Consider the following 18,028-nt stretch of genomic DNA (forward strand, 5'->3'; position numbering starts at 1 on the left):
GAGGAGATACTCTTATCCCAAAAGAAAATCCTGTCGTTTCTATAGAAACGTTTCTCGATTTAGAAGGGGAAGTCATAGAACACATAGTATTTCATAGCGACGGAATTTCCGTGTTAAATCGTCAATGTGAGGGAGCGAGGGATGCAGTAAAAAGGAATACTGTATCGGAAAGGGGACACTCGTATCCCAAAAGAAAATCATGTCGTTTCCATAGAAACGTTACCCCATTTAGAAGGAGATGTCGTAGAGCCCATAGTATTTCAAAGCGACGCAATATCTGTGTTAATTCGTCAATGTGAGTTAGCGAGGGATGCAGTAAAGGAGGAATAGTGCATCGGAAAGGAGATACTCGAATCCCAAAGGGAAATCCTGTCGTTTCCATAGAAACGTTACTCGATTTAGATGGAAAAGTCATAGAACCCATACTATTTCGTAGCGACGCAATTTCTGTGTTAATTCGTCTATGTGAGGGAGCGTGGGAAGCAGTATGGGTGGCATTGTGCATCGGAAAGGAAATACTCATATCCCAAAAGAAAATCCAGTGGTTCCCATAGAAACGTTACTCGATTTAGAAGGAGAAGTCATAGAATACATAGTATTTCTTAGCTCCGCAATTTCTGTGTTAGTTCGTCAATGTGAGGGAGCGAGGGATGCAGTAAAGAAGGAATTGTGCATCGGAAGGGAGTAACTCGTATCTCAAAAGAAAATCCTGTCGATTCCATAGAAACGTTACTCGATTTAGAAGGAGAAGTCAAAGATCTCATAGCAATTCATTTCGACGCAATTTCTGTGTTAATTCTTCAATGTGAGGTAGCGAGGTATACAGTAAAAAAGGCATGGTGCATCGGAAAGGAGATACTCGAATCCCAAAGGAAAATCCTGTCGTTTCCATAGAAACGTTACTCTGTTTAGAAGGACAAGTCATAGAACCCGTAGTATTTCATAGCGACGCAATTTCTGTGTTAATTCATGAATGTGATGGAGCGAGTGATGCAGTAAAAAGGAATGGTGCATTGGAAAGGAGACAGTCGTATCTCAAAAGAAAATCCTGTCGATTCCATAGAAACGTTACTCAATTTAGGAGTAGAAGTCAAAGATCTCATAGTATTTGATGGCGACGCAATATCTGTGTTAATTCGTCAATGTGGGAGAGTGAGGGATGCAGTAAAGAAGGCATAGTGCACCGCAAAGGAGAAGCTCATATCCCAAAAGAAAATCCTGTCCTTTCCGTAGAAACATTACTCGATTTAGAAGGTGAAGGCATAGAACACATATTATTTTATAGCGACGCAATTTCTGTGCTAATTCGTCAATGTGAGTTAGCAAATGATGGAGTAAAGAAGGAATAGTGCATCGGAAAGGAGATAGTCGTATTCCAAAAGAAAAACCTGCCGTTTCCATAGAAACGTTTATCGATTTAGAAGGAGAAGTCATAGAACACATAGTATTTAATTGCGACCGAATTACTGTGTTATTTCGTCAATGTGAGGGAGCGCGGGATGCAGTAAAGAAGGAATAGTGCATCGGAAAGGAGATACTCGCACCCCAAAAGAAAATCCTTACGTTTCCATAGAAACGTTACTCGATTGGAAGGAGAAGTCATACAACACACAGTGTTCCATAGCGACGCAATTTCTGTGTTGTTTCGTCAATGTGGGTGAGCGAGGGATGCAGTGAAGAAGGAATAGTGCATCGGAAAGGAGAAACTCATATCCCATAGGAATATCCTGTCGCTTCCAGATAAACGTTACTCGATTTAGAAGGAGAAGTCATGGAACGCATAGTATTTCATAGCGACGCAATTTCTGTGTTAATTCGTCAATGTGAGGGAGCGCGGGATGCAGTAAAGTAGGGAAAGTGCATCGGAAAGGAGATACTCGTATCCCAAAAGTGAATCCTGTCGTTTCGATAGAAACGTTACTCGATTTAGATGAGATGGCATAGAACTCATAGTATTTCATAGCGACGCAATTTCTGTGTTATTTCGTCAATATGAGGGAGCGAGGGATGCAGTGAAGAAGGAATAGTTCATTAGAAAGAGATACTCGTATCCCAAAAGAAAATCCTGTCGTTTCCATAGAAACGTTACTCGAATTAGTAGGAGATGTCATAGAACACATAGTAATTAATAGCGATCCAGTTTCTGTGTTAATTCTTCAATGTGAGGGTGCGAGGAATGCAGTAAAGAAGGAATACTGCATCGGAAAGGGGTTACTCATATCTCAAAGGAGAATCCTTTCGTTTCCATAGAAACGTTAATCGATTTAGAAGGAGAAATCATTGAACATATAGTATTTCATAGCGACGCAATTTCTGTGTTTATTCGTCAATGTTTGGGAGCGAGGGATGCAGTAAGGAAGGCATTGTGCATCGGAAAGGAGATACTCATATCCCAAAAGAAAATCATATCGCTTCCATAGAAACGTTACTCGATTTAGGAGGAGAAGTAATAGAACCCAAATAATTTCATAGCCACCTAATTTCTATGTTGACTCGTCAATGAGAGGGAGCGAGAGATACAGTAAAGAAGGAATTGTGCATCGGATAGGAATTACTCGTATCCGAAATGAAAGTCCTGTCGTTTCCATAGAAACGGTCTCGATTTAGAGGGAGAAGTCATAGAACCCATAGTATTTCATAGAACCGCAATTTCTGTGTTTATTCGTCAATGTGATGGAGAGAAGGAAGCAGAAAAGAAGGATTAGTGCATCGGAAAGGAGATACTCGCACCCCAAAAGAAAATCCATACGTTTCCATAGAAACGTTACTCGATTTGGAAGGAGAAGTCATAGAACACACAGTATTTCATAGCGACGCAATTTCTGTGTTGTTTCGTCAATGTGGGGGAGCGAGGGATGCAGTGAAGGAGGGATAGTGCATCGGAAAGGAGATACTCGTATCCCAAAAGAATATCCTGTCGTTTCCATAGAATCGTTACTCTATTTAGTGGGAGATGTCATAGAACCCATTGTATTTAATAGCTATGCAATTTCTGTGTTAATTCTTCAATGTGAGGGAGCGAGGGATGCAGTAAAGAAGGAATAGTCCATCGGAGAGGAGATACTAGAATCCCAAAAGAAAATCCTGTCGTTTCCGTAGAATCTTTACTCGGTTTTTAAGGAGATGTCACAGAACCCATAGTATTTCATAGCGACGCAATCTCATTGTTAATTCGTCAATGTGAGGGAGCGAGGGATGCAGTAAAGAAGGCATTGTGCATCGGAAGGGAGTAACTCGTATCTCAAAAGAAAATCCTGTCGATTCCATAGAAACGTCACTCGATTTAGAAGGAGAAGTCAAAGATCTCATAGTAATTCAAAGCGACGCAATTTCTGTGTTAATTCTTCAATGTGAGGTAGCGAGGTATACAGTAAAGAAGGCAAGGTGCATCGGAAAGGAGATACTCGAATCCCAAAGGAAAATCCTGTCGTTTCCATAGAAACGTTACTCGATTTAGATGGAAAAGTCATAGAACCCATAGTATTTCATAGCGACGCAATTTCCGTGTTAGTTCGGCAATGTGAGTGAGCGAGGGATGCAGTAAAGAAGGAATAGTGCATCGGAAAGGAGATACTTGTATCCAAAAAGAAAATCCTGCCGTTACCATAGAAACGTTGCTCGATTTAGAAGGTGACGTAATAGAACCTATAGTATTTCATAGCGACGCAATTTCTGTGTTAATTCGTCAATGTGAGGGATCGAGGGGTGCAGTAAAGAAGGAATAGTGCATCGGAAAGGAGATATTCGTATCACAAAAGAGAATCCTGTCGTTTCCATAGAAACGTTACTCGTTTTTGTAGGAGATGTTTCAGAACCCATAGTATTTCAGAGCGACGCAATTTCTGTGTTAGTTCGGCAATGTGAGTGAGCGAGGGATGCAGTAAAGAAGGAATAGTGCATCGGAAAGGAGATACTTGTATCCAAAAAGAAAATCCTGCCGTTACCATAGAAACGTTGCTCGATTTAGAAGGTGACGTCATAGAACCTATAGTATTTCATAGCGACGCAATTTCTGTGTTAATTCGTCAATGTGAGGGATCGAGGGGTGCAGTAAAGAAGGAATAGTGCATCGGAAAGGAGATATTCGTATCCCAAAAGATAATCCAGTGGTTTTCATAGAAACGTTACTCGGTTTTCAAGGAGATGTCACAGAACCCATAGTATTTCATAGCGACGGAATTTCTGTGTTAATACAACATTGTGAGGGAGCTAGGGATGCAGTAAAGAAGGAATAGTGCATCGGAAAGGAGATATTCTTATCCCAAAAGAAAATCCTGACGTTTCAATAGAAACGTTACACGATTTAGAAGGAAAAGTCATAGAACCCATAGTATTTCATAGCGACGCAATTTCCGTGTTAGTTCGTCAATGTGAGGGAGCGAGGGATGCAGTATAGTAGGAAAAGTGCATCGGAAAGGAGATACTCGTATCCCAAAAGAAGTTCCTGTCGTTTCGATTGAAATGTTACTCGTTTTAGATGAGATGTCATAGAACACATAGTATTTCATAGCGACGCAATTTGTGTGTTAATTCGTCAATGTGAGGGAGCGTGGGATTCAGTAAAGAAGGAATAGTACATCGGAAAGGAGATACTCGGACCCCAAAACTAAATCCTGTCGTTTCCATAGAAACGTTACTCGATTTGGAAGAAGTCACAGAACACACAGTATTTCATAGCGACGCAATATCTGTGTTAATTCGTCAATGTGGGGGAGCAAGGGATGCAGTAAAGAAGGTATAGTGCGTCAGAAAGGAGATACTCGTATCTTAAAAGAAAATCCTGTCGTTTCCATAGAAAAATTACTCGATTTAGAAGGTGAAGGCATAGTACACATATTATTTCATGGCGACGCAATATCTGTGCTAATTCGTCAATGTAAGGGAGCGAGGGATGCAGAAAAAAAGGAATAGTGCATCGGAAAGGAGATACTCGTATCCCAAAGGGAAATCCTGTCGTTTCCATAGAAACGTTACTCGATTTAGATGGAAAAGTCATAGATCCCATAGTATTTCATAGCGACGCAATTTCTGTGTAAATTCGTCAATGTGAGGGAGCGTGGGAAGCAGTATGGGTGGCATTGTGCATCGGAAAGGAGATACTCATATCCCAAAAGAAAATCCAGTCGTTCCCATAGAAACCTTACTCGATTTACAAGGAGAAGTCATAGAACACATAGTATTTCTTAGCTCCGCAATTTCTGTGTTAGTTCGTCAATGTGAGGGAGCGAGGGATGCAGTAAAGAGGGAATTGTGCAACGGAAGGGAGTAACTCGTATCTCAAAAGAAAATCCTGTCGATTCCATAGAAACGTTACTCGATTTAGAAGGAGAAGTCAAAGATCTCATAGTAATTCAAAGCGACGCAATTTCTGTGTTAATTCTTCAATGTGAGGTAGCGAGGTATACAGTAAAGAAGGCAAGGTGCATCGGAAAGGAGATACTCGAATCCCAAAGGAAAATCCTGTCGTTTCCATAGAAACGTTACTCTGTTTAGAAGGACAAGTCATAGAACCCGTAGTATTTCATAACGACGCAATTTCTGTGTTAATTCGTGAATGTGATGGAGCGAGGGATGCAGTAAAAAGGAATGGTGCATTGGAAAGGAGATAGTCGTATCTCAAAAGAAAATCCTGTCGATTCCATAGAAACGTTACTCGATTTAGAAGGAGAAGTCAAACATCTCATAGTATTTCATGGCGACGCAATATCTGTGTTAATTCGTCAATGTGGGAGAGTGAGGGATGCAGTAAAGGAGGCATAGTGCATCGCAAAGGAGAAGCTCATATCCCAAAAGAAAATCCTGTCCTTTCCGTAGAAACATTACTCGATTTAGAAGGTGAAGGCATAGAACACATATTATTTTATAGCGACGCAATTTCTGTGCTAATTCGTCAATGTGAGTTAGCAAATGATGGAGTAAAGAAGGAATAGTGCATCGGAAAGGAGATAGTCGTATCACAAAAGAGAATCCTGTCGTTTCCATAGAAACGTTACTCGATTTTGTAGGAGATGTCTCAGAACCCATAGTATTTCATAGCGACGCAATTTCTGTGTTAATTCTTCAATGTGAGGGAGCGAGGGATGCAGTAAAGAAGGCATAGTTCATCGGTGAAGAGATACTCTTATCCCAAAAGAAAATCCTGTCGTTTCTATAGAAACGTTTCTCGATTTAGAAGGGGAAGTCATAGAACCCATAGTATTTCATTGCAACGGAATTTCTGTGTTAATTCGTCAATGTGAGGGAGCGAGGGATGCAGTAAAGAAGGTATAGTGCGTCAGAAAGGAGATACTCGTATCTCAAAAGAGAATCCTGTCGTTTCCATAGAAACTTTAGTCGATTTAGAAGCAGATGTCATAGATCCCATAGAACTTCATAGCGACGCAATTTCTGTGTTAAATCGTCAATGTGAGGGAGCGAGGGATGCAGTAAAGAGGAATACTGTATCGGAAAGGGGACACTCGTATCCCAAAAGAAAATCATGTCGTTTCCATATAAACGTTACCCCATGTAGAAGGAGATGTCGTAGAGCCCATAGTATTTCAAAGCGACGCAATTTCTGTGTTAATTCGTGAATGTGAGTTAGCGATGGATGCAGTAAAGAAGGAATGGTGCATCGGAAAGGAGGTACTCATACCCCGAAATAAACCCTGTCGTTTCCATAGAAACGTTAATCGATTTAGAAGGAGAAGTCATTGAACTTATAGAATTTCATAGCGACGCAATTTCCGTGTTAATTCGTTAATGTGAAGGAGCTTGGGAAGCAAAAACGAAGGAACAGTGCATCGGAAAGGAGCCACTAGTACGCCAAAAGAAAATCCTGTCGTTGAAATAGAAACGTACTCGATTTAGAAAGAGAGGTCACAGAACCCATAGTATTTCATGGCGACGCAATATCTGTGTTAATTTGTCAATGTGGGAGAGCGAGGGATGCAGTAATGAAGGCATAGTGCATCGGAAAGGAGAAACTCATATCCCAAAAGATAATCCTGTCCTTTCCATAGAAAAATTACTCGATTTAGAAGGTGAAGGCATAGTACACATATTATTTCATGGCGACGCAATTTCTGTGCTAATTCGTCAATGTGAGGGAGCGAGGGATGCAGTAAAGAAGGAATAGTGCATCGGAAAGGAGATACTCGTATCCCAAAGGGAAATCCTGTCGTTTCCATAGAAACGTTACTCGATTTAGATGGAAAAGTCATAGAACCCATAGTATTTCATAGCGACGCCATTTCTGTGTTAATTCGTCAATGTGAGGGAGCGTGGGAAGCAGTATGGGTGGCATTGTGCATCGGAAAGGGATTCTCATATCCCAAAAGAAAATCCAGTCGCTCTCATAGAAACGTTACTCGATTTAGAAGGAGAAGTCATAGAACACATAGTATTTCTTAGCTCCGCAATTTCTGTGTTAGTTCGTCAATGTGAGGGAGCGAGGGATGCAGTAAAGAAGGAATAGTGCATCGGAAAGGAGATACTCGTACCCCAAAAGTAAATCCTGTCGTTTCCATAGAAACGTTACTCGATTTGGAAGGAGAAGTCATAGAACACACAGTATTTCATTGCGACGGAATTTCTGTGTTAATTCGTCAATGTGAGGGAGCGAGGGATGCAGTAAAGAAGGAATAGTGCATCGGAAAGAACATATCCGTACCCCAAAAATAAATCCTGTCGATTGCATAGAAACGTTACTCGATTTGGAAGGAGAAGTCATAGAACACACAGTATTACACATTGACGCAATATCTGTGTTAATTCTTCAATGTGAGGGAGCGAGGGATGCTGTAAAGAAGGAATAGTTCATCGGTGAGGAGATACTCGTATCCCAAAGGAAAATCCTGTCGTCTCCGTAGAAACGTTTCTCGATTTACAAGGGGAAGTCATAGAACCCATAGTATTTCATTGCGACGGAATTTCTGTGTCATTTCGTCAATGTGAGGGAGCAAGGGATGCAGTAAAGAATGTATAGTGCGTCAGAAAGGAGATACTCGTATTTCATAGCGACGCAATATCTGTGTTAATTCTTCAATGTTTGGGAGCGAGGGATGCAGTAAAGAAGGAATAGTTCATCGGTGAGGAGATACTCGTATCCCAAAAGAAAATCCTGTCGTTTCCATAGAAACGGTTCTCGATTTAGAAGGGGAAGTCATAGAACACATAGTATCTCATTGCGACGGAATTTCTGTGTTAATTCGTCAATGTGTGGGAGCGAGGGATGCAGTAAAGAAGGTATACTGCGTCAGAAAGGAGATAGTCGTTTCTCAAAAGAAAATCCTGTCTTTTCCATAGAAACGGTACTCGATTTAGAAGCAGATGTCATAGATCCCATAGAATTCCATAGCGACGCAATTTCTGAGTTAATTTGTCAATGTGAGGGAGCGAGGGATGCAGTAAAAAGGCATAGTGAATCGGAAAGGCGATACTCGTATCGCAAAAGAAAATCATGTCGTTTCCATAGAAACGTTACTCCATTTAGAAGGAGATGTTGTAGAGCCCATAGTATCTCATAGCTACGCAAATTCTGTGTTAATTCGTCAATGTGAGGGAGCGAGGGATGCAGTAAAGAAGGAATAGAGCATCGGAAAGGAGATAGTCGTATCACAAAAGAGAATCCTGTCGTTTCCATAGAAACGTTACTCGATTTGGAAGGAGAAGTCATAGAACACAGAGTATTTCATAGCGACGCAATAACTGTGTTAATTCTTCAATGTGAGCGAGCGAGGGATGCAGTAAAGAAGGAATAGTTCATGGTGAGGAGATACTCTTATCTCAAAAGAAAGTTTTGTCGTTTTCATAGAAACGTTCTCGATGTAGATGGAAAAGTCATAGAACCCATAGTATTTCATAGCGACGCTGTATCTGTGTTAATTCGTCAACGTGAGGCAGCGAGGGATCCAGTAAAGAAGGCATAGTGCATCGGAAAGGAGAAACGCATATCCCAAATGAAATCCTTTCGTTTCCATAGAAACGTTGCTCGATTTAGATGGAGAAGTCTTAGAACACATAGTATATCATAGCCCCGCGTTTTCTGTGTTAATACGTAAATGTTAGGGAGCGAGTATGCAGTAAAGAAGGTATAGCGCATCTTAATGGAGATACTCGTATCCCAAAAGAAAATCCTATCGTTTCCATAAAAACGTTACTCTATTTTGAAGGAGATGTCACAGAACCCTTAGTATTTCATAGCGACGCAATTTCAGTGTTATCTCGTCAATGTGAGGGAGCGAGGGATGCAGTAAAGAAGGAATAGTGCATCGGAAAGGAGATACTCGTATCCGAAAAGAAATTCCTGTCGTTTCCATAGAAACGTAACTCGATTTAGAAGGAGAAGTCATAGAGTCCATATTATTTCATAGCGAAGCAATTTCTGTCTTCATTCGTCAATGTGAGGGAGCGAGGGATGCAGTAAAGAAGGAATAGTGCATCGGAAAGGAGATACTTTTATCTCAAAAGAAAATCCTGTCGTTTCCATAGAAACGTTACTCGATTTAGATGAGATGTCATAGAGCACATAGTATTTCATAGCGACTCAATTTCTGTGTTAATTCGTCAATGTGAGGGAGCGAGGGATGCTGTAAAGAAGGAATAGTGCATCGGAAAAGAGATACTCGTATCCCTAAAGAAAATTCGGTCGTTTCCGTAGATACGTTAATCGATTTAGAAGGAGATGACAAAGAAACCATAGTATTTCGTAGCGACGCAATTTTTGTGTTAATTCGTCAATGTGAGGCAGCAAAGGATGCAGTAAAATGGAATAGTGCATCAGAAAGGAGATACTCGTATCCCAAAAGAAACTCCTGTCGTTTCCATAGAAATGTTAACCGATTTAGAAGGAGATGTCGTACAACCCATCGTATTTAATAGCGACCCAATTTCTGTGTGAATTCGTCAATGTGTAGGAGCGAGGGATGCAGTACAGAAGGAATGGTGCATCGGAAAGGAGATACTATTATCCCAAAAGAAAAACCTGTCGTATCCATTGAAATGTTACTCGATTTAGAAGGAGGAGTCATAGAACCCATAGTATTTCATAGTGACAGAAATTCTGAGTTACTTCGTCAATGAGAGGGAGCGAGCGATGCAGTATAGAAGGAATTGAGCATTGGAAAGGAGATACTCGTATATCAAAAGAAAATCCTGTCGTTTGCATAGAAACGTTATTCGATTTAGAAGGAGTAGGCATAGAACACATAGTATTTGATAGCCCCGCAATATCTGTGTTAATTCGTCAATGTGAGGGAGTGAGGGATGCAGTAAAGAAGGAATAGTGCATCGGAAAGGAGATACTCGTATCCCAAAAGAAAATCCTGGCGTTTCCATAGAAACGTTACTTGATTTAGAAGGAGAGGTCATAGAACCCATAGTATTTCATAGCAACGCAATTTCTGAGTTAATTGCTTTAAGTGAGGGAGCGAGGGATGCAGTGTGGAAGGCATAGTGCATCGGAAAGGAGATACTAATATCCCAAAAGAAAATCCAGGCGTTCCCAAAGAAACGTTACTCGCTTTAGAAGGAGAAGTCATAGAACACATAGGATTTCATAGCCCCGCAATTTCTGTGTTAATTCGTAAATGTGTGGGAGCGAGGGATGCAGTAAAGTAGTAAAAGTGCATCGGAACGGAGATACTCGTATCCCAAAAGAAAATCCTGTCGTTTCCATACAAACGTTTCTCGATTTAGATGAGATGTCATAGAACCCATAGTATTTCATGGCGACGCAATTTATGTATTAATTCGTAAATGTAAGGGAGGGAGGTATGCAGGAAAGAAATAATAGTGCATCGGAAAGGAGACACTCGTATCCTAAAAGAAAATCCTGTCGATTCCATAGAAACGTTACTCGACTTAGAAGGAGGTGTCATAGAACCCATAGTATTTCATAGCGACGCAATTTCAGTGTTAATTCGTCAATGTGAGGGAGCGAGGGATGCAGTAAAGAAGGGATAGTGCATCGGAAAGGAGATACTCGTATCCCAAAAGAAAATCCTGTCGTTTCCATACAAACGTTTCTCGATTTAGATGAGATGTCATAGAACCCATAGTATTTCATGGCGACGCAATTTCTGTATTAATTCGTCAATGTAAGGGAGGGAGGTATGCAGGAAAGAAATAATAGTGCATCGGAAAGGAGACACTCGTATCCTAAAAGAAAATCCTGTCGATTCCATAGAAACGTTACTCGACTTAGAAGGAGATGTCATAGAACCCATAGTATTTCATAGCGACGCAATTTCAGTGTTAATTCGTCAATGTGATGGAGCGAGGGATGCAGTAAAGAAGGCATAGTGCATCGGAAAGGAGATACTCGTATCCCAAAGGAAAATCCTGTCGTTTCCATAGAAACGTTACTCAATTTAGAAGGAGAAGTCATAGAACGCATAGTATTTCATAGCGACGCAATTTCTGTGTTAATTCGTCAATGTGCGCGAGCGAGGGATGCAGTAAAGAAGGGATAGTTTATCGGGAAGGAGATACTCGTATCCCAAAAGAAAATACTTTCGTTTCGATAGAAACGTTACTCGATTTAGAAGGAGAAGTCATAGAACCCAAAGTACTTCATAGCGAAGCAATTTCTGTGTTCATTCGTCAATGTGAGGGAGCGAGGGATGAAGTGAAGAACGGATAGTGCATCGGAAAGGAGATAAGCGTATCCCAAACGAAAATCCTGTCTTTTCGATCCAAACGTTACTTGATTTAGATGAGATGTCACGAAACACATAGTATTTCATAGCGACGCAATTTCTGTGTTAATTCGTCAATGTGAGGGAGCGAGGGATACAGTACAGAAAGAATAGTGCATCGGAAAGGAGATACTCGAATCCCAAAAGAAAATCCTGTCGTTTCCGTAGAAACGTTACTCGATTTAGAAGGAGATGTCATAGAACACCTAGTATTTTATAGCGACGCAATTTCAGCGTTAATTCGTCAATGTGAGGGAGCGAGGGACACAGTAAATTAGGAATAGTGCATCCGAAAGAAGATACTCGTGTCCCAAGAGAAAATCCTGTCGTGTCCGTAGAAACGTTACTCGATTTAGAAGATGTCATAGAACCCACAGTATTTCGTAGCGACGCAATTTGATTGTTAATTCGTCAATGTGAGAGGGCGAGGGATGCAGTTAAGAAGGAATAGTGCATCGGGATGGAGATACTCCTTTCCCAAAAGAAAATACTGTCGTTTCCATATAAACGCTACTCGATTTAGAAGGAGAAGTCATGGAATACATAGAATTTTATAGTGACGCAATTTCTGTGTTAATCCGCCAATATGAGGGAGCGAGGGATGCAGTAAAGTAGGAATGGTGCATCGGAAAGGATATTCTCGTATCCCAAAAGAAAATCCTTTCGTTTCCATAGAAACGTTACTCGATTTAGATGACATTTCATAGAACCCATAGTATTTCATAGCCGCGCTATTTCTGTGTTAATTCGTCAATGTGAGGGAGCGAGGGATGCAGTAAGAAAGGGATAGTTTATCATGAAGGAGATACTCGTATCCCAAAAGAAAATACTTTCGTTTTGATACAAACGCTTCTCGATTTAGATGAGATGTCATAGAACCCATAGTATTACATAGCGACGGAATTTCTGTGTTAATTCGTCAATGTGAGGGAGAGAGGTATGCAGGAGAGAAGGAATAGTGCAAGGAAATGGAGAAATTCGTATCCCAAAAGAAATTCATAGTGACGGAATTTCTGTGTTAATTCGTCAATGTGAGGGAGAGAGGTATGCAGGAGAGAAGGAATAGTGCAAGGAAAAGGAGATATTCGTATCCCAAAAGAAATTCAGATACACGTATCCGAAAAGAAAGTCATGTCGTTTCCATAGAAACGTTACTCGATTTAGTAGGAGACGTCATAGAACCCATAGTATTTCATAGCGACGTAATTTCTGTGTTAATTCGTCAATGTGAGGGTGTGAGAGATGCAGTGAAGAAGGCATAGCGCATCGGAAAGGAGATACTCGTATCCGAAAGGAAAATCTTTTCATTTCCATAGAAACATTAGTCGATTTAAAAGGAGTCGTCATAGAACCCATAGCATTTCATAGCGACGAAATTTCTGTGTTAATTCGTCAATGTGAAGGGCCGAGGGATGCAGTAAAGATGGAATAGTGCATCCGAAAGGAGATACTCGTATCCCAAAAGGAAATCCTGTCTTTCCATAGAAGCGTTACTCGATTTTGAAGGAGATGTGACAGAGCGCATAGTATTTCATAGCAACGCAATTTCTGTGTTAATACGTCAATGTGAGGGATCGAGGGATGCAGTAAAGAAGGAACAGTGCATCGGAAAGGAGATATTCGTATCCAAGAGTAAAATCTAGTCGTTTCGATAGAAACGTTAATCGATTTAGAAGGAGAAGACATTGATCTCTTAGTATTTCATAGCGACGCAACTTCTGTGTTAATTCGTCAATGTGAGGGAGCGAGAGATTCAGTAAAGAAGGGATAGTGCATCGGAAAGGAGATCCTACTATCCCAAACGAAAATACTTTCGTTTCGATACAAACGTGTCTCGATTTAGGTGAGATGTCTTAGAACGCACAGTATTTTATAGCGACGCAATTTCTGTTTGAATTCGTCAATGTGAGAGAGCGAGGGATGCAGTGAAGAAGGCATAGTGCATCGGAAAGGAGATACTCGTATTCCAATAAAAAAATCCTGTCGTTTCATAGAAACGTTACTCGATTTAGAAGGAAAAGTCATAGAACCCATAGAATGTAATAGCGACCCAATTTCTGTGTTAATTCGTCAATGTGAATGCGCGAGGGATGCAGTAAAGAAGGCATAGTGCATCGGAAAGGAGATACTCGTATCCCAAAGGAAAATCTAGTCGGTTCCATAGAAACGTTACTCGATTTAGAAGGAGAAGTCATAGAACCGATAGTATTACATAGCGATGAAATTTCTGTGTTAATTCGTCAAAGTGAGGGTCCGAGGGATGCAGTAAAGTGGGACTAGTGCATCGGAAAGGAGGTATTTGTATCCCAAAAGAAAATCCTGTCGTTTCCATAGAAATGTTTCTCGTTTTAGAAGCAGATGTCGTAGAACACATAGTATTTTATAGCAACGCAATATCAGTGTTAATTCGTCAATGTGAGGGAGCGAGGGATGAAGTGTAGGAGGAATAGTGCATCTGAAAGGAGATACTCGTATCCCAAAGGAAAATCTTGTCGTTTCCATAGAAACGGTAATCGATTCAGTAGGTGATGTCATAGAACCCATAGTATTTCATGGCGACGCAATTTCAGTGTTAATTCGTCAATGTGAGAAAGCGATTGATGCAGTAAAGAAGGAATAGTGCATCGGAAAGGAGACAGTCGTATCCCAAAAGTAACTCCCTTCGTTTCCATAGAAACGTTACGCGATTTAGAAGGAGAAGTCATAGAACCCACAGTATTTCGTAGCGACGCAATTTCTGTGTTAATACGTCAATGTGAGGGAGCGCGGGTGCAGTAAAGAAGGAATGGTACATCGGTAAGGAGACACTCATATCCAAAAAGAAAATCTTGTCGTTTCCATACAAACGTTACTCGATTTAGTAGGAGAAATCATAGAACCCATAGTATTTAATAGCGACACAATTTCTGTGTTAATTCGTCAATATGAGGGAGCGAGGGATGCAGAGAAGAAGGAATGGTGCATCGGAAAGGAGAAACTCGTATCCCAAAAAGAAATTCTGTCGTTTCTGTAGAAACGTTACTCGATTTAGAAGGAGAAGTCATAGAACCCATAGTATTTCGTAGCGACGCAATTTCTATGTTGATTCGTCAATGTGAGGGAGCGAGGGATGCAGTAAAGAAGGAATAGTGCATCGGGAAGGAGATACTCGAATCGCAAAAGAAAATCCTGTCGTTTCCATAGAACGTTACTTAATTTAGAAGGAGAAGTCATAGTACACATAGAATTTCATAGCGACGCAATATCTGTGTTAATTTGTCAAAGTCAGGGAGCGAGGGATGCAGTAAAGTAGGAATAGAGCATCGGAAAGGAGATACTCGTATCCCAAAAGAAAACCCTGGGGTTTCCATAGAAACGTTGCTCGATTTAGAAGGAGAAGTGATAGAGCCCACAGTATTTCATAGCGATGCAATTTCTGTGTTAATTCGTCAATGTGATTGAGCGAGGGATGCAACGAAGAAGGAATAGTGCATCGGAAAGGAGATACACGTATCCCAAAAGAAAATCCTGTTGTTTCCATAAAAAAGTTTCTCGATTTAATTGAAATGAAATTGAACCCATAGTGTTTCATAGAGGCGCAATTACTGTGTTAATTCGTCAATGTGAGGGAGCGAGTGATGCAGTAAAGAAGGAATAGTGCATCGGAAAGGAGATACTCGTATCCCAAAAGAAAATTCTGTCGTTTACATAGAAAAGTAACTCGATTGAGAAGGAGATGTAATAGATCACATATTATTTCGTAGCGACGCATTTTCTGTGTTAATTCGTCAATGTGAGGTAGCGAGAGATGCAGTAAAGAAGGAACGTCGCATCGGAAAGGAGATACTCGTATCCCAAAAGAAAATCCTGTCGTTTCTGTACAAACGCTTCTCGATTAAGGTGAGATGATATTGAAAACATAGTATTTCACAGAGGCGCAATTTCTGTGTTAAATCGTCGATGTGAGGAAGCGAGGAATGCAGGATAGAAGGAATAGTGCTTCGGAAAGGGGATACTCGTATCCCAAAAGAATTTCCTGTCGTTTCCAAAGAAACGTTACTCGATTTAGAAGGAGAAGTAATAGAAAACATAGAAATTCATAGCGACGCAATTTCAGTGTTAATACGTCATTGTGAGGGAGCGAGGGATGCAGTTGAGATGGAATAGTGCATCGGAAAGGAGATACTCGTATCCCAAAAGAAAATCCTGTCGTTTCTATACAAAGGTTTCTCGATTTAGGTGAGATGAAATTGAAAACATAGTATTCCATAGCGGCGCAATTTCTGTGTTAATTCTTCAATGTGGGGGAGTTAGGGATGCAGTAAAGAAGGAATAGTGCTCCGGAAAGGAGATACTCGTATCCCAAAAGAGAATTCTGTCGTTTCAATAGGAACGTTACTCGATTTAGAAGGAGATGTCATAGAACCCATAGCGATTCATAGCGACGCAATGTCTGTTTTAATGCGATAATGTCAGGGAGCGAGGGACGCCGTAAAGAAGGGATGGTGTACTGGAAAGGAGATACACGTATCCCAAAAGAAAATCCTGTTCTTTCCATAAAAAAGTTTCTCGATTTAATTGAAATGAAATTGAACCCATAGTGTTTCATAGAGGCGCAATTACTGTGTTAATTCGTCAATGTGAGGGAGCGAGTGATGCAGTAAAGAAGGAATAGTGCATCGGAAAGGAGATACTCGTATCCCAAAAGAAAATTCTGTCGTTTACATAGAAAAGTAACTCGATTGAGAAGGAGATGTAATAGATCACATATTATTTCGTAGCGACGCATTTTCTGTGTTAATTCGTCAATGTGAGGTAGCGAGAGATGCAGTAAAGGAGGAACGTCGCATCGGAAAGGAGATACTCGTATCCCAAAAGAAAATCCTGTCGTTTCCATACAAACGCTTCTCGATTAAGGTGAGATGATATTGAAAACATAGTATTTCACAGAGGCGCAATTTCTGTGTTAAATCGTCGATGTGAGGAAGCGAGGAATGCAGGATAGAAGGAATAGTGCTTCGGAAAGGGGATACTCGTATCCCAAAAGAATTTCCTGTCGTTTCCAAAGAAACGTTACTCGATTTAGAAGGAGAAGTAATAGAAAACATAGAAATTCATAGCGACGCAATTTCAGTGTTAATACGTCATTGTGAGGGAGCGAGGGATGCAGTTGAGATGGAATAGTGCATCGGAAAGGAGATACTCGTATCCCAAAAGAAAATCCTGTCGTTTCTATACAAAGGTTTCTCGATTTAGGTGAGATGAAATTGAAAACATAGTATTCCATAGCGGCGCAATTTCTGTGTTAATTCTTCAATGTGGGGGAGTTAGGGATGCAGTAAAGAAGGAATAGTGCTCCGGAAAGGAGATACTCGTATCCCAAAAGAGAATTCTGTCGTTTCAATAGGAACGTTACTCGATTTAGAAGTAGATGTCATAGAACCCATAGTGATTCGTAGCGACGCAATGTCTGTTTTAATGCGATAATGTCAGGGAGCGAGGGACGCCGTAAAGAAGGGATGGTGTACTGGAAAGGAGATACACGTATCCCAAAAGAAAATCCTGTTGTTTCCATAAAAAAGTTTCTCGATTTAATTGAAATGAAATTGAACCCATAGTGTTTCATAGAGGCGCAATTACTGTGTTAATTCGTCAATGTGAGGGAGCGAGTGATGCAGTAAAGAAGGAATAGTGCATCGGAAAGGAGATACTCGTATCCCAAAAGAAAATTCTGTCGTTTACATAGAAAAGTAACTCGATTGAGAAGGAGATGTAATAGATCACATATTATTTCGTAGCGACGCATTTTCTGTGTTAATTCGTCAATGTGAGGTAGCGAGAGATGCAGTAAAGAAGGAACGTCGCATCGGAAAGGAGATACTCGTATCCCAAAAGAAAATCCTGTCGTTTCCATACAAACGCTTCTCGATTAAGGTGAGACGATATTGAAAACATAGTATTTCACAGAGGCGCAATTTCTGTGTTAAATCGTCGATGTGAGGAAGCGAGGAATGCAGGATAGAAGGAATAGTGCTTCGGAAAGGGGATACTCGTATCCCAAAAGAATTTCCTGTCGTTTCCAAAGAAACGTTACTCGATTTAGAAGGAGAAGTAATAGAAAACATAGAAATTCATAGCGACGCAATTTCAGTGTTAATACGTCATTGTGAGGGAGCGAGGGATGCAGTTGAGATGGAATAGTGCATCGGAAAGGAGATACTCGTATCCCAAAAGAAAATCCTGTCGTTTCTATACAAAGGTTTCTCGATTTAGGTGAGATGAAATTGAAAACATAGTATTCCATAGCGGCGCAATTTCTGTGTTAATTCTTCAATGTGGGGGAGTTAGGGATGCAGTAAAGGAGGAATAGT

Source organism: Schistocerca piceifrons, chromosome 3 (assembly GCF_021461385.2).
Source record: "Schistocerca piceifrons isolate TAMUIC-IGC-003096 chromosome 3, iqSchPice1.1, whole genome shotgun sequence".
In the NCBI taxonomy this organism is placed as follows: domain Eukaryota; kingdom Metazoa; phylum Arthropoda; class Insecta; order Orthoptera; family Acrididae; genus Schistocerca; species Schistocerca piceifrons.